We start from the raw sequence: 18,899 nt of genomic DNA, 5'->3' as shown, positions 1-18,899 counted from the left end.
GACGTGGAAACGTTCAGCAGACAATACTCTGCACAGACGTAAATACGAGTCAGCTGAGTTCAAGCTCCCTGTCCATAGCTCTACTGCCGAGCGGATGGCAGTTCAGTACAGGGTATTCGATAAACAACTTACAATGTCATTAACAGTTTAGGAATGTCATATATTATTAATTTATGGAGAAAGTCGTCGTAAGTCAAGACTCATTGGCGTATACTGGTTAAAGGGTTTGGGCTACCACTGACCCTATTATTACACAAAATATATCTAACAATTACTTGAATTTTAATTACTATGGTAAAACTAATAATACAAAATTATTACATTATGTTATATTATAAACTTTTTCTTTTGTAATTTCCTTGGGCTACCGCCGGTAGCCCGGGTAGTCCGCAAAATACGCCCCTGAGTCAAGTGTACCGTCAACGTTTTCCTCAAAGAAGGTTACTTAATCAGCGAACTTTTGTAGCAGTTTCTCAACGATTATTAGAAACTAGAAGTCTCTTACCCCGTTTCGAAAATCACACTATCAGAAATTTGTTTAAAAATGATACTGCTTTACGGAAGCGGGAGAGATTAAAATGTTACATTAGAAAAAAAGTTCGTGTGATTTTGTGCAGAAAACCATTATTGTTTATTTTTTTAGACGTACAATAAAAATGGAGCAATATTGTTACATAAAATGTAAATTTACCATAATGTTCTATTAATGAGATTGAAAATTTGTATTTGCTCCTCGTGTTCTGTAAATAACAGTATATTGTCATGGTCCGCTCCTGCATTAGAACAGAGCATCTGTTTTGTACCGGTATGTCTGCACCCGCTGTATACTTCTAAACCCCCTCCTCCCCATCCAGCAACGTTGCAAAACGTCTAATATCGTAAACTTTAATAATTAGTTAAATATTGCAATTAGAAAAAAATTGTAAGGACATTTTTTCTTCCTTATGACATGATTAATCATCAGTTAAAATAATGGCACTTATACACCTTACAGCCTGTATAGTATTTTCTCCCTTTAAAGAAAAGCATTCCTTACCGAATTCTTTAATATAGTAGGTATGTGCTATCCTTTGAATTGTTGACAGTGCTTACCTCATGCATATCCGCTAGCTATGGCCATCTCTCATACGTAAATATACTATAACGTATTTCATTGTCAGCAGTAAATGCGTGACGTCATGCTATGTCCGTGTTATTGTTAACATCAATCTCGGTGATAAGCAACCGCTGCGGAAGCGTAGTAATAGTAAAATAATATGTATACATTATTAGAATTTTGTAAACATAATTAATTTACAGACAAAATAAAGAAGTCTGTTGACAATATTGACTCCATTGTAATTTAATGAACTTTGTCGACAGTAAGGTTAGAACATTATGTGCAAATAATTATAGAGAATTATTCGATGTAATGATCGATTGTAATGGAATATTACTGAAAAATCTCATTTATTAAACTACGAATAATCTATTTAATCATAATTTAACGACACTGTATCAACTGCGAGGTTACCTAGCATCGGTTAAATTGGTAATAGATGAAACAGATTATTCGCCGTGTATTACGTGACGTTCGTTTTATAGTAGGAGAAATCTTGGAAAAAAGCGCAACCAGGTAATTATTTTTTATTTTTATTTTAATTGGTTATGTAACGACGCTGTATCAACTACGAGGTTATTTAGCATCGATGGATTAGTGATAGCGAGATGATATTTGGCGAGATGAGGCCGAGGATTCGCTATAGATTACCTGAGATTTGCCTTATGGTTGGGAAAACCTCGGCAAAAACCCAACCAGGTAATCAGCCCAAGCGGGAATCGAACCCGCGCCCGAACGCAACTCCGGATCGGTAGGCAAGCGCCTTAGCCGACTGAGCTACGCCGGTGGCCACCAGGTAATTATCCCAAGAGATATTCGAACCCACGTCCTTGCGCAACCTCGCATCAAAATACCACTTCCTTACTCCTGAGCTGGACCGGTGGTTAATAATTTATTGTAACGCAGTTCACGGATTTCATAGAAAAATCTGCTCAACCAAGGTATACCACTCACCAAACGATGACTGCAGATGCCTACTCTGTGAAGGCAAATGCTCCCGCTACCACCTGACAAACTGTGCAAAAAGAACAAAACCAATCAGTTGTTTTGCAGAAGACTGGTGAATCATTATTTGTATCCCCATATATATTTTTTTTTCTGTACGCATTGTGTTTAGTAGTTAATAATAATTATTATAAGGATGTGAAATATCACTAGATTTGTAGATAGAACCCCTGCGCTCAAAATTTGTTTCATCTCTCTTTCTTTCTTTCTTTCTTTCTTTCTTTCTCTCAGTTTAACCTCTCCCTTCTAGGTGCATTTACACGATCCACGCCACCCGGGCCTTACAGGACCGCGACCTGTCGGGAGAGGTATTAAGCTATGGATCACATACATACTTTTTTGACCACACAAGGACATGGAGGGCCTCCCCGGATGAGGGATCAGCTCAATGCCAGGGCCACCTCCGATACAACACAAACATTTAAGACATTACACATCATTCACTCGCACATATGAAAGGATTAAGGGAAAGATCGCCGTCCATGGCCGGACTTTCAAGAGGTACAATCCCGGCATTTGCCTGGAAATAACTGAGGAAACCATGGAAAGCCCCTGGGATCGAACCCCGGACCTCCCGAATGCGAGGCCAGCCCTCCACCACGCCGCTAGCCCGCTCGGTAAATTTGTTTCATACGTATAGAAATATACAAACACTAGTTAGTCTACATCGTGTCGAAAGTTAGTGGCTTCCTTATTACTGAGTAAGATATCTTCAATAGTGCACTGTAGCGGTAGGTTCCAAAATTGTATGCAAATGAGTTCCTCCTCTTAGCACGAAACTTGGGCACACTTCCTATTGCGTCCTTTGAGACAACAAAGTTCTCTTTGAGCTTGTTCATCTCAGTAACATCTTCGTTGTCTCCTTTACTTCGCTTCATAATATAGTGTACGACCGTAGTACTTTGTGAATCATAAAAAGGGTAAACCGTAAATCATGTCATTAATTTCAGGAGGTTATTCTTTGACATATTTCAAACAAAAATTGCGTAATGCAGTGAAACCTATTCAATTCGGAACCTGAATAATCCGAAATCCTGTCTAAATCGGAACCTGAATAATCCGGAATCCTGTCTATTTCGGAACAATTTATTGGTCCCACCGAAATTCGTATGTATTATGTGTAATTTTCCTGAATAAAACGGAAAATTTCCAAGCGGAAACGGAAACTGCGTGCTACTGTTCAAAACGGAAATAATATTTTGGGCACATTGCTTTAATGTAATCTATATTTTGAAACCGTGTAATTTCAAGGAATATGCGAAATATGTAAGGTCACTAAGATAAAAACAAGTATTCTTTACAAAATTTTAGAGGATACGAGGGTGTGTTGACCTGTCGGTCATAAATTTTATTACCCCGTTGACTAGGCAGACGAGTCCCTTAAAATATTTTCAATGCTTCACACCCATATACTTTCGTAGCTATACCCTTTTAGCTGTAAGAAGAATCCTAATGAAAACACAAACACGTGGCGTCATACCCGCGATTTGCTCCCAGGCGAAACACTCACACAACGCAGGAAAATATAGTTCCGTTGATAAATGAAGTGAGGGGAAAGTTAAGCGTGTTGGTGGAATGATAGAGGGAAACGGGAGTACCCCGAGAAAAACCCTTTGCAACGTCTGCTTTTCCATCACAGATTATATCATAACGTGGCCGTGGATCGAACCCGAGCCTCATGGATGGCAAACCAGCGGATAGTATTTATGAAATTAGCCTATATTGATTTAACTTGATTTTATTTATATCTGATTTGTGAAAAGATGTTAACATCGGAGTCTGACGGAATAATAATAATAATAATAATAATAATAATAATAATAATAATAATAATCATAAATCATCTTGACATGCAGTCTTCACTTCACAACTGAGTAGTAGTTCTACTAATACTAGGATTTTACACAATATAGGTAAGATTGAATTTGTCGATGTCCTTCTGGAATCCAGTTTACAGGTCTTGAGATATGATATGATATTTATGATATTTATTTGTCAGTCAACTTTACAATTCACAGTTATGGTGGACCTTCACATTTCTGTTTTTCGATCCACCATACCTTTAATACATATAACTCTTTTCTATTAATGTATTCTTTGCCGAGAATTTCTTGATTACATTCTAATGTTCTGTTATGACTGAATTGCTATATATCCTTCCCCCTCTAACCTCTTCTATTCTCTCCCTCCTACCTAGACTGTCTCCCTTCCATTTCCCGCTCACCTATTAAATATTGCATATTCCTTCCTTAATAATATGCGTTATTTATTTATTTTCTTCTCTACCCTCAAATCCTACCTACTCTTAATCATTGTTTTCCCGCTATTTTCTCCTACATTACTTGCTGACTTTTCCGTTTACTCTGTTTTACAACACTTACATTACTTATTTTTTTTTCTATCCTCTGTTTATTTATATATTTATCTCTTTCTATTCTCTTCACTCCTAAATTTCATATTTCATTACCTCTTTCCATATATTTATTTCTATAACACTCCTACAGTTATAGTACCCCTGATACTACTCCCAACCCATAACATTGAAAAACATGAAATATCTAATTCATTTAATTACAATTGCAATTTCTCTCTCATTCCACTTCACATTTGTTCAGAATTTTTTTTTTTCACTTTAATTCTCTTGTATTCATTGTTTGATAGTCTATCTTATTACACTCTTATCCTATCTTCTTACACTTAACACTTTCTTCTCTGTTCCTTTTCTTACACTTTTGCCACCCTTAACTTTCTTGCACTCACTTTTTAGCACTCTTCTTCCTCGCTAATAACCTCTCCAAAGCCCTATCTATTCTATCCTCACAATCACTAGTATCTGGTAGTCGCTTCATTGCTTCACTCGTTCTTCTCATGTCTTCTTTTGCATTTCCTCCATTAGGCCCGTAACACACTTGCAGAGCTTTCTCCAGCGAGAAATGTGTTGCGAGAAAGAGGCGAAGAGCCTTCCTCCACACACTTGGCGAGTTCTCGCTATCACAGATCACATCCCGTTATGATCATCTATGCACTGGCTTCATGCAGAAAGCATTTATCCGATTATAGTAATGACTCGTTGGGGGAAATATTATAGGTTATCTATTTACGTATATTGTTGTACTTAAATATATAACCTGTAAGTATATTGTCGTACTTTACAAATTACGTACGAACGCTTTGTTGAATCTGAGTATTCAGATGATGAGGAAATGGAGTTACATGAATATATTTTGTTCATGAAAAGAAGTAGGCCTAAAATTAAAGCCAAAAATATCTGAAAATCACATTGTATCTTACGAAAATAAGGGAGAGTTTTGGACACTGGTTTCGTTTTGAATGATGATACGTTTAGGCGTTATTTCACGTTCAATGGACCACAGTTTTTTTTTTGCCATTCATGATATGATAGAGAATTCTTTGCTATATTCTGATTAAAATTACGTAAACTGTTCAGACATATAGATACATTATTTCAAATGTTTAATCAATACTATTAAATCTCATCAAAATAAAATATAGCCCTATTTATTTTCAGATAATCTGATATTTGTCTCCAGATTTCTTCTTTAAGTTTCGTGTTTTTATAGTTTTCATCCCGTGTATCACATAAATAGGCCTACGGGTGACATCGTACAAGTTCGATAAGTTTCTGACTGCAATTATCAGCCATCTTTCCTCATTTTCAGTAAAAACAATATAATTCATCGCCACCTGTGATATCTTTTTCTACATTCAATCGTCATAAAGAGTATACATGTCAAACATCTTTGATAAATGTGTCAAGAAAATTCGCTGAGCTACAGATTCCAGCGAGAAACTCGCGCGAGGTTTTTGCCTCGAACGAGAAATCTCTTCCAGTGTGTGGAAGTCTATTTGAATCCATGTTATCAATTTTTTAATTTTCTCGCAACACATTTCTCGCTGGCGAAAACTCTGCAAGTGTGTTACGGGCCTAAGTCTTGTCTATGCTCCTGACCTCAGACACTTCCAGCTGTTTCCCTAATCCTTCGTCCGCAGTATTTAGGTCTTGAGATATAATATTATGCGGGATATGAATGACACTCTTCGCACCTGTGGACTTTCAACATGTTTTTGAGGTTTATAAATAGTTCATTCATACAGATTGGAAGTAATACGCATGCATATCGAAGGAGTCGATAGAATACATCGAAACAATGATACAATCGCCAGCATTTTTTTTCTATGGTCAGTAATTAATTAATAACTTCGATCTAGATATTTGTAATTTACTTTCATCTGGCAACAGTGCAGTAGAGCTGAACCTCAGGTGAAATGACCTTTCGGGCTCTGTATTGGAAGGGGCTGCCGACGCGCTGATAAAACGCAACAGTATGAAGTAAAATCTGGTGTACACATTCATATACTTTTCAGTAACAGTTTGTTATAAAGACATACATATGTAACAGCGAACAATACAAATGATTTGGTCTGATTTGTTATCAACCTTCATTATACATTAAGTTACACTAACAAAGTTGGAAAATTAACCAGAATTCATTTTTATTTAAGACTATTGTATCTAATTTTGTGCGAGATCGTGCGTATTTGCTTGTTTTCCGCATAGAACCAATACGCGGTAAGTGTGAAATACCATATTCAGTATTCCCAACGTAACACACATAACAATTTCCCTCTTCTTACCGCTTAAGCGCGACATTCATTTTACTGCTTTAGGCTTTTAACATATTATTTTTAGAGACGTTTAACATAGTAATGATTATAATTTGGAAACTTACCACTGCAATTTCACCTAAATTGCAATGTTAATTATTGTTTTTAAACATTTGCAAAAATTAAGTAAAGTCTACTACTCCACGAAACTTATTGCATTCCTGATACAAGTAACATTAAGGAAGCCGTGAAAAAATCAACAAGATTCCAGATGCCGATGTTATTACTGCAATATATTATATAAATAATATTGTTAAAATATTAAAATGAAAAATAAATCATTACATAACCTTACCGTTTGTTTTAAGTTCGCATTTATAGACTGAGGGGGAAAAAAAAGACAGACGTATATCACGGCCTGCTGGAGTATAGTAAACACAGAATAGTAATAATAGATATTTTGGTTTTCCGAAGTTGCCGTCATTAAACAGAAACCAACATGGAGATTTCATTGCAACTAATTAGAAATTCGTCTTTCAGGTATGTAATAAACGATCTTCGCACAAAATAATGTACGATACACGAGCGGGTCCACACCTGTGGAATAACGGTCAGCGCGTCTGGCCGCGAAACCAGGTGGCCCGGGTTCGAATCCCGGTCGGGGCAGGTTACCTGGTTGAGGTTTTTTCCGGGGTTTTCCCTCAACCCAATACGAGCAAATGCTGGGTAACTTTCGGTGCTGGATTCCGGACTCCTTTCACCGGCATTATCACCTTCATTTCATTCAGACGCTAAATAACCTAGATGTTGATACAGCGTCGTAAAATAACCCAATAAAATAAAAATACACGAGCGGTATGTTTGTTTTCATGTTCTCGGAAATTAAGAAAGCTCAACTACGTTTCGCTTTTTCAATCTTTTCCTCGACCATGAAAACGTCAACATACCGCTCTTGTAACGTATATTACTATAACATTAACTTTTTATTGCATGTGCTTACAACTTACCGGAATATCAGGCAGTATACAGTCTTCAAAGAAAATATTCAAAGTGGTCACCATTAGCTTCCAAGCATGCTGCAGATCGTTTCCACCTCTATTTGTTTGTATTTCCTGATTACCACGGTTACGGAACCCTGGGATACACGAGCGGTGACAAGAACTCGCTGGCATATTGAAATAAAATGTTCTTGGATTTGGAATGGTCCTCCCTGCAGATGATACGCTCGTTCCGCTGGAAAGGTACGTACGTCTTGTGTTGACAACTTGTGTCCAGGCAACTGAACTCCTGACTCATGAACCATCCCCCACTCTACACCCGATCTTAAACTTTACTGCAGTGTCGCCAGAACTCCTTACGCGAACGTAACCACATAATGTTTATGTAATTTCGTCTGTATTAATTGAATTTGTGCTAAAATCGATTACAGGATCGCAATATTCCAAAGGAAAAAGTTGTTCCACTTCAGTTCATTCATTTATATGTGTGAAAATCAGGCCCATATTCATAATCATTATCAAGTAGTATACGCACTAATAAAATTTATACAAACATTTTTTTTAACTGTACATTTGCGACCCCAAGGAATTCGTAATTAAAATGAGCACAATTATACTATTAGGTCTAGTCATAGTATTAGGTCTCACTCTCACCTAGCAATCTTGTGGAGAAGATACTGGGAGGCCAGAGAAAAAATGAATAATTTCGAAACTATTTACTTTTGAGTTGTACTCTTGCAATTGTCTTTGTATATTCCCTGTTTCGTTTGCTTTTGGTCATTGTAAGGTTAATAACATTTGTCTATCTCTGTATTGGATAAATAAATAAATATTACTAGGCCTAATATTTTATAGATACAGTTTTCTGCTTTGTTTTAAATTTGTTGTTACATAAATTAATGTAATGTCGCTATATAATCCATTATTATTATTATTGTTATTATTATTATTATTATTATTCAGCCTCCTATAAAATTGAGTATCGGGTCTTTCCCGGTGGTAAAAGGCGGTCAGAGCGTGATGCCGACCACACCACCTCATTCTAGTGCCGAGGTCATGGAAAGCATGGGGCTCTACCTCCATGCCCCCCCAAAGTGCCTTGGCATGTTACGGGGATACCTTTACCTTTTTTTTTTTTTTACCATTTACTTTTTAACTTCGCTCTAGAATATGCCATTAGGAAAGTTCAGGATAACACAGAGGGTTTAGAATTGAACGCGTTACATCAGCTTCTTGTCTGTGCGGATGACGTGAATATGTTAGGAGAAAATCCACAAACCATTAGGGTAAACACGAAAATTTTACTTGAAGCAAATAAAGCGATAGGTTTGGAAGTAAATCCCGAAAAGACAAAGTATATGATTATGTCTTGTGACCAGAATATTGTATAAAATGGAAACATAAAAATTGGAGATTTATCCTTCGAAGAGGTGGAAAAATTCAAATATCTTGGAGCAATATTAACAAAAATAAATTACACTCGCAAGCAAATTAAACGCAGAATAAATATGGGAAATGCGTGTTATTATTCGGTTGAGAAGCTTTTGTCATCTAGGCTGCTATCAAAAAATGCTTAAAGTTAGAATTTATAAAACAGTTGTATTACCGGTTGTTCTGTATGGCTGTGAGACTTGAACTCCCATTTTGAGAGAGGAACAGAGATTAAGGGTGTTTGAGAATAAAGCTCTTAGGAAAATATTTGGGGCTAAGAGGGTTGAAGTTACAGGAGAATTGAGAAAGTTACACAACGCAGAACTTCATGCATTGTATTCTACACCTGACATAATTAGGAACATTAAATCCAGATGTTTAAGATAGACAGGGCATGTAGCACGTATGGACGAATCCAGAAATAGCATATAGAGTATTAGTTGGGAAGCCAGAGGGAAAAGACCTTTGGGGAGGCCGAGACGTAGATGGAGGATAATATTAAAAAGAATTTGAGGGAGGTGGGATATGATGATAGAGACTGGATTAATCTTGCACAGGATAGGGACCGATGGCGGGCTTATGTGAGGGCGGCAATGAACCTGCGGGTTCCTTAAAAGCCATTTGTAAGTAAATATTATTTATTATTATTAAGATGGCGAAGAAAAAACAACTACTGCCGGTACTAACGAACTCCCAGAACCAGGGCACTGTTCTGTTTAATACACCACTGATTACAACATAAAACTAACACAAAGCAAGAGACATATAATCAGAGACTGTGGAAGTAAAATACATTTCTACAGGGACATCATTTTATTTTTACTTCAATTTTTATTGTACCTGAGTTTTTTAATGTACTTCACTCCCACCCCTTCTACTAATGAAGCTCAACCGTCCTCCAAAACCGCATATACAGTCATAGTAGCTATGCGGTCATAGTAAACAGTACGTTCCAAAAATATGTTCGCGTTTTCCAGTGACGAAAGAGCTTTCAATATTGAATCATTTTCGCACAGGTACTGTCGTCCATTTGCCTACGTCGTATCCCTGTTTTCCCCACCAGCTTTTATTCGCCAGCTAGTGGCTGGGCTGACTTAGCTCTTTTCTGAGGACATTAATTTCTGTTAGAAATTGGACGTCTACGTAATATTATACAACTGTTTAAAATAACTTAACTGAAAGGACCTCGTTAAGTAATTAACTGTCACGTGATTTCCCCTCTTTCTACGACCCTACGACATAACCACTTGGACGGACAGTAAATAGTATATCTGAGTAATTTTATCTTTTCGGATCGGGCAGAAGTGAAGATTGAATTTACAGTACGTAAGGTACTCTTTTATAGAGTAGGTACAGAATTATTTCAACATGAGTTACTAGTACGAAGGACGAAACTGGTAATTGGGATTAGGTACAATAGTCTATAGTGCGATAATATGCACATTAGAACTGAAGCCTGTATCGAAATGAACGGCCACCATTTTCAAAAATGTGTTTAAATATCCATATTATGATTATTTTTCAATTTAACTTCATTCTCTATATTGTACGCTAATGTGCTGTAGACAGTATAATATACACTGCATAATGAATACTTCCACATGGACAGCTCAGTTCGTGAGTAAAAATACTCTTTGTTAATACTGTACTCTATTTTGATTAAACAAAAACCTAATGAAAATTATCAAACTCAAAATCGCGATATTTCCCAGTTTACGTAAATGGATGAACTACTTTTCTTTCCCTCCTATACCTAGTACAGTGATTTGTTTGTACATTATGCCAGTATCATCGAACTCCAGTCGTGGAAGGGGGTAGCAAACGATGTTGCTCCGAAGGTATAACGAGGTTAATATTAAAAGTGTTAGTAAAAATAAAATGATGTCCCTGTATTTCTTTGTTAGGAATCGAAGTCACGTCCTCTGAATTCATAAATAGAAACGCTAGCATATGGCATAGCGAAGAATTAATACATATATAATAGGTGTGAATATAGTATTATCGGATACTTGGAGTTAACACAGACGAACATAAATAGTGGCTTCGATTGGAAACAAAACTTATAGTGAAGATATAATGTGCACTTCTTTTTAGAAGACCGTTTACGAAATATGACCGAACTGTAACTATTTTATGACGTTCTGAGAAATATAGTTGTCTTCCTGAGTAGCGAGATAACTGAATACGACTCTGCAGGAGGGCACGCCCCGCTTCAGCAAACCGTACGTTCGAACAAAAAAATACGCGTATGGAATCCAGTGGTTCTTATAGCAAGAAATTATTGTAATGCAGCAGTATCTTCTGGGGTCTTTGTGATCGAGCCAACGGTTCCAGTTTGAAGTATTTTTATAGTCTGTGACGCAGTGAGCCTCTGCCGCATATAAAGACGTTTTGAGAAACTGAAAGCTATTGTTTATTACAACGACATCGCAAGATGACAGTCGAGCGGCAGATCTTTTATAAATAAATGATAAAAAAAAAAGCTTCTCCTTGAAATAACTGGCTCCTATGACATCGTTTTCTGCTCTTTTCTTTGCCTATTGAAGCATACTCGTAGTGGTTTTCGTAAAGCATGCTTTAATAAAAAGAACAAATCATGTTTTTATCGTTTATTTAATGACGCTGTATCAGCTGAGTTGTTACCTCTTGGAGTGTACATTCTTGAGTATTAGGAGTGCGCACTCCACTCACTACCCGATTTGAACACAGAGGATTCAAATTATGAGTGCACTACCAAGCGAGCAAAATGTTATTCTCTTTTTTTTTTTTTTTTTTTTTTTTGAAGAAAATTAGCGGCGACTATCATAGTTGCGAACGTACGTCTCTGCAGACTAGTGAAACTAATGCTTTATTCAGGAATATATAAATCAGACGTCTCCAAAAGCGTACTCACGAGTAAGCCCCTGAACGGAACCGAAGCCAGTACGTAATGAGCGCGCTCCGCCTCACCCATCCCCATCTGTACTGTACTCTATGTTTATGCGCAAACGAAGAGCAGTGGCGGACTGCCATTATCATCGTGTTGGTTGGAGTGTTCCACCTTTCCACAATGTCTTCTAATCATGTACGTAGTACATTCAAGGATGGATAGGAAGAGAATTTTATTTATTTTTTTTTTTGAGTTAGTGGGGAGAATGTGAAATGCTTAATTTGTTCGAAAATTCTTAAGGGTGTGTTAAAATTCAACATGCGACGACAATACTCGACTCTTCACAAAGAATATCACACAATTACAGGCATGTTGGACATGTGAAAATAATTTATTTTGGGGCTATTTGTTTGACTGTTGGTTATACATAATAATCAGTAGACGTTTACACTCAGTTCCGCATGACAAACATATAGTTTTTCGTTTAATTTTAGGTGAAATGCGTACGCCTACAAATATTTTGATAAATATAAAACAAGAAAATACAAACACAAATCACACACGTGTCCTCAGTCTTAAACAAAAAAGCTTTTTGCTAGCTATGTTTCAGCTTGGAATATTGGAAAATCAATTAAGTCCTTTACATAAGCATCATTTGTAAAATCGTGCATGCAGGACGTTACTAAAATACTGTGTCCAGAACAAAGCCAAAGTTTAAGAAAATTAAAATGTTTCCAATTACAGTTCAGAGAAGGAATTTCAAGACTGCAAATGTAATTGAATCTGAAGTCGAAACCACAATTAACCAGTTTGTAGCTTATTCACTTGCATTGGACGAAAGCACAGATATAAATGACAAAGCTCACCTAGCCATTTTCATCCGAGGAGTTAATGAACATTTTTACTGTGTCTGAATGCCTTCTAGATGTAATTACAAAATACAAATGGCGAAGATCTTTTCCAGGCACTGAAAGGCACCATAGAATAGAAGAGGTTGAATTTGCAATGGCTTGTATCAATAGCAACAGACGGGGCTCCAGCTTCATAGTATGTCAAAATAATATACAAACGTATGACATTTCTTATTCTTTTGATGTTATTATTTGTAAATTTAAGCAGATCGTTGCCGCGATCCCCCACTGGTCGCTCCTATCTGTTGAGGTACGAGTCTCTTCCCCTTTTCTAGCCTTACAGCACACTGTTCGGCGGGCAGCATCAAGAGCACGAATGACGATACTTTTTTGGAGACATCTGATATAAATCTTTCTATCGTTGTTACAAAACCTGTAAGGATCTCTGTACGGCCGTCAGAAAATTGTGGAAGGCGAAACAGGTTTAAAGGACCTATGATACTTTAAAGAGTGAATGGATTAGAGATGGCCAATATTTCACAAACCGATATTTTGTCACGGGTATTTGGTTGTCATTTATAAACCTGTGACTGACAACGAGAAATATGTGACAAAATATCGCTATCGAAATCTGCTCTGTAATAGAAAGAGTACTGAATATTCAGTACTCTGTGACTGATATTTCTGTCACTTGTGAAGTGGACAGTATTATTCAGTACTCTTATCTCTTAGGACGGTGAGTCTGTGACGTTCTCACAACTTTCTCTATACCCAATTACATTATTTAAAAATTATCAACTGATTCAATACCTACAATATAACGTCTTGGTACACGAGGTTAACTTTTGATACGTTACTGTTCAGTTGGTAAGTATTTATTTGTTAATGGTACGTGTACATAATTTATTTGTTGGATTTTCCTTTACGAATCACTGATGTGTGGCATGTATAGAGAAATCATATCAAATACCTTACTATAATTGAGGGGTTTGCCGGTAGAAAGGCGGATAGACCTATACGCCCTTCTTCGGGAAAACGGTTTAAAATGTAGTGAATAATTCGCTAATTATAGTAGCGAAATTTTGTTTTGATTGTACTGTACATAGCTACAGGACAGGGCTGCGTGTGTGTATAACATTTTATTTAGGTGCGTTTTAAAATCTTAGATGTATCTCAATTCGCCATATTGACGTATATGCCCTTTTTCCGGCAAACCCCTCAATTATAGTAAGGTATTTGATTGTATTTACATTTCACTGCTCTTTAGTATTTCCTGTTAATTTATATCGGTGTGACAAAATATCAGTGTAATTCATACATATTTTGCTTACTTATCAATACTTATTATAAAAATATCGGAGTGACAAAATCACCGTTAAAAGTCACTGATATTTAATGGTCACAGTCACAGTTGTCACAGATACTTGAAAATATAGTTTAAGCTCATCTCTAGAATGAATTGTAAAGAAACCAAATCTCAGTAACCTAGCTCTCGGCCGACCCGCTCGCACATCCCGGTTAAGTAAAGAGCGTGTTATCAACAGTAATCTCAGTAGACGTTTTGATTTATCTAGAGAAAATCAAAACTCGAGTGGGATTTAATTGACTATTACACGATTAGAAGAAAGTATATAAAGGTTAGAAGTAACGAAGTACTCCAATACAATAAAATATTAATTGACTTACGAAAATATATCTGTCTTCAAATGTATTATTGTACCATCTCAACATTACAAATATTACGCTAGATGCATGCTAGATGGCAGTAGTGTCTTTATACAGACACTGTAATGATTACTATTCAATAAATCTTAATATTAAACAATCTCTGATACGTGACTATCCATAATATCATATAGCAGAAGTTCTTTTTATCCTCTCAGAGCAGAAGCTATAACATAACCTAACTAATATACACAAGTGTTAGAAAAGTTTTAATTAACGACGATGACATAAAAAATAAACATGAATAATTTTAAAAGGAATAATTATTGAATGTACAATTTTCAAATTTGAATGTGGTTGGTGGTTCAATTGATGTTATATTGGACGTGTGCGTAATAGAAGTGGAACTCGTTGATTTAGGCCTACATGGTGTATTCAACTTATTCAGGATTTCCGAATGAATAATTTTAAAAGGAATAATTATTGAATGTACAATTTTCAAATTTGAATGTTGTTGGTGGTTCAATTGATGTTATATTGGACGTGTGCGTAATAGAAGTGGAACTCGTTGATTTAGGCCTACATGGTGTATTCAACTTATTCAGGATTTCCGAATGAATAATTTTAAAAGGAATAATTATTGAATGTACAATTTTCAAATTTGAATGTGGTTGGTGGTTCAATTGATGTTATATTGGACGTGTGCGTAATAGAAGTGGAACTCGTTGATTTAGGCCTACATGGTGTATTCAACTTATTCAGGATTTCCGAATGGTACTCTTTCATTTATTTGTAAATCGGATTTCAGAAGATGCATAGGTATGATCAGTGATTTTCATTAATTCTTGTTCTTGAATGCCAATGCGAGTCATATTTGAAACTGCTGTGCATCGACTGGAGTGGTTTGTAATTTTATATATATTTTTGACGTCCAGACCAGCGCAGTTTCAAATGTTGGCAAACAAAGAAACAAATGCTAGGGACGCGATAAAATTAAACAAATGCCAGGGACGCGATAAAATTGTGCGATAAGCAGCCATGATTGGTTGAAATACGTCCTTTCGTACCGTTTTATTGGTCAAAAGTAGTATGACGTAGTAAGAGTGTAATAGTCAGTGATATGCAACGTAATCGCAGTATCGGTAATTACATGTACGACAAACTAGGCTATTTGTGTAAAATTGTAAAATACTAGGTTGATGCATACGTTCGTAGCGTTTTTGTTCATCACAACACTGCGATGTTAGGAGATTGTTTATCTTTTTTCATTGGTTATACCACTGCTTGCTTATCTGCTTTATGGCTATGGTTTCGTTTTTCCCCCCCCCCCAAATAAATTCATATATATTTAAGTTTTAAAAATTTTGTGTAAAGAAATTTTCAATTGGTGACAGATATACACTGTGGAAATCGAAGTGATGGACATGGGTTTCAACAATGGAAATTAGTTATCAAATACTCTCCCCTCTATTCATTTTAGGTGGCAATTGTTTAAATATTTTTTTAAGAATTAAAAATGATTCAGAATACAACAAAAACAAATCTCTTTTTTTTATTTACTGTTAGAGAAAAATAGAAATATTTCTACTTCTATTAATTTATCGAGTTAACACAAATGTTACGGTCAGATTACTGTCACCCTTGCGCAGTGATGTTGCTAGACCTCTTCTCGAAGATATTTATAGGAGTGAACGAGATGGATGTTTCCGAAATATGAATGAACGAACTGCTTGTATGAGTTTAGATGACTGGTCAAATATTCGTAACGAACCAATAGTTTGTGTGACAGTGACCACAGAGGCTGGTGATGTGAACTTATGCAACACAATTGATACATCAGGTCATTTAAGATTATACGTCGTGAATGCAGTTACTCAGCTGTTAACTGCAAGAGCATCTGCTGGTGTAGAACGTGTTTTCTCTACATTTGGTGTTGTGCATTCTAAGTTACGAAACAGGCTTGGTAGGCCTACAGAGCATCAAAATTTGTGTTCTTATACAAACATTTGAATAACCAGACACCACTTTTTTTCTCTTGTAAGGATGAGAGATCCGAAGGCTTGCACTGCAGCCTGAGGCTTATTGTGCTTACCACTCCTATTCTGTGAATGACTGGATAGTCGAACGGCCGCGCTCTTGTACAAGTACAGCACACCGCACAGTGAAATTAATCCGGGCTAATGTATGGATGATGTTGATTATGATGATGATATGTGAATTAATGATGGCGACATGAGTATGAGGTCCAACGCCGAAAGTTACCCAGCAATTCTGTTTAAATTAGTTGAGGAAAAACCTCGGAAAAACTCAACCGGATTTGAATCCGAGCCTGTTCGTTTCATGGCCAGACGTGCTAACCATTACTCCACAGTGGTGGACAACAGACACCATTAAACACAATCCAAGATGAAGAAACTACTATTTGAAAATAATTTGCTGCGTTTTCATCTATTTGTGGTTGTGGTGTGTTGTCTTTTAACATAATATGTTTTAGTATTTTTTTCCTCGCTGTTATTTATACTCGCTTTAACATCTTTGGTCATATCGTGAGTTAATCTTTGGTTGAAATCCGAAGGCCTGTGTACTATTGTTGAGACTGATTCTGTTGTGATCTAGATGACGAATGTATATGAAGAGTCCTCTGCAAGAATGATGGATGTCACTTTCTTGTCGAAAATGAACCAAGACTGTCAATGCATAGCTTAAGACATATAGAATGTACATAGAGAGTTATATGGCATTAACACTGATAGTCATTGTCCAGTAATGATCGGAAAATCACAGTTAAGCTTTGAGCGCTAAGCATTTCAAACTTTCAATTGCTTCTCCTGAAAAATGTATTCCAAATGACATCCATCATTCTTGCAGTGGACTCTTCATATGTATTACTGATTTGTTATGAATATGATTTCGGCGATGAATGAGGCCGGTGATATTCAGGGATGTTGTGACCCGAATTTCCTGGCATTTGCCTTACGGGTGAGGAGAAACCCTGAAAAACCTCAACCAGGAAATTCAATCCGACTCGGAATCGAACCCGGGCCCTCTGCGTAAGAGACCAGCATGCTGACCCCTACACCACAGAGGTGTTCTATTTTTTATTGTTTACGTATGGGTTTGTTAGTGAGTGGATAGATTGATGACGTCAAACGATGCTAGTATTGAATTTTGGGGTATGTTTGTCCTTGATGTAGTTCACTACATAGGTCTGTATTGTTTTTCACTGCAGTGTGATTGGGGAATTGTATGTTGTTTCAGATGTTGTTTTCCATGTATTTAGCTAGCTTGTATTCTGGTGCAGACATGTAATTAACTAGAGGTCTGATTGGTATATTAGGCTTGTGTATTTTATGTTGAACATTCAGTTGTGGAGCCTCTGGTTTCATTTGTTCCAAGTTTGTTTTTTTTTTTTTTATTTTTTTTTATTTGTTTACTTAAAACTGGAAGAAGTCTAAACATTGGTATGATTTGTTATTAATAAAACCTTGTTTACTTCAATAAAAATTATTAAAATAAATTTAAAAGTATGCAAGTAAATAAAATGTATTGAAAGAAAAGAGCCAGATTTAAATTAAAAAATCACTGATTTTGATTTTAATTTTAAAACATCATGATTTTTTTTTCCAACCTGGTAAGCAGACTTTGTCAAAAACTATTTTCACGTTACGATGGAGGCAAGAAATGCGTATTTCGTCTAAACACACCATATGAGCTATTCCATCTCAAATCGACCGAAATATAGAGAAAATTGACCTTACAATTTCTAAATACAATAAAACTTTTTTTGTACATAGAGAACTGTGATATAATGCTTTGTGCAAAGTTTGAGGCATCAGAACTTCATAGTGTTTAAATTAAAAATATTTAAATTTATCGTATTTTCATAAAACTTGCAACTTTAAACTGTTGTAGCTCCGAAATCCTTTCACCCAATGATCAAAATCATGGTTTATTTTGATGCTGAGAAATTAAAGTTTATATTCACATATAAACAGATTTTCTTACTTTTTATGGAAATGGAGAAATTTAGATTTTTCCTCATTAAGACGCCTTTGGCAAGGAAAAAATATTTAAAAAATGTATAGTTAGATTCCGCATTGAAAGTACAAATAAATACATATTTTTTTACTGATGGCACGTTGATAAGAAAGTATTGAAAATATCAAATAAAGAAAATAAACAGTACGCGCGTGAACTAACTAGCTGACTGTGAGGCGGGAGCTAGCCGAGGTAAGCAGGGCCAGGAGACATAAACACGTGATGTGTCGTCTAGCAGTCATGACTGTGCTAGCTTTATCACAGGTTTTCATGAACACAGGAGTACAGTGACGCCCAACGCTCGCTTATCTTCCACT

General features: G+C 36.2%; 1 protein-coding gene across 1 annotated transcript in view; it reads left to right on the top strand.

Annotated features, from left to right (window-relative positions):
- dos (daughter of sevenless) overlaps positions 1 to 18,899 on the top strand; it is a 167,145-nt gene that overhangs the window by 20,080 nt on the left and 128,166 nt on the right. The gene's annotated exons all lie outside the window — the stretch shown is intronic.

This window comes from Periplaneta americana, chromosome 4 (assembly GCF_040183065.1).
Source record: "Periplaneta americana isolate PAMFEO1 chromosome 4, P.americana_PAMFEO1_priV1, whole genome shotgun sequence".
Lineage (NCBI taxonomy): Eukaryota > Metazoa > Arthropoda > Insecta > Blattodea > Blattidae > Periplaneta > Periplaneta americana.
The sequence above is the reverse complement of the archived record's forward strand: the minus strand, read 5'-3'. Positions and strand labels throughout refer to the sequence as shown.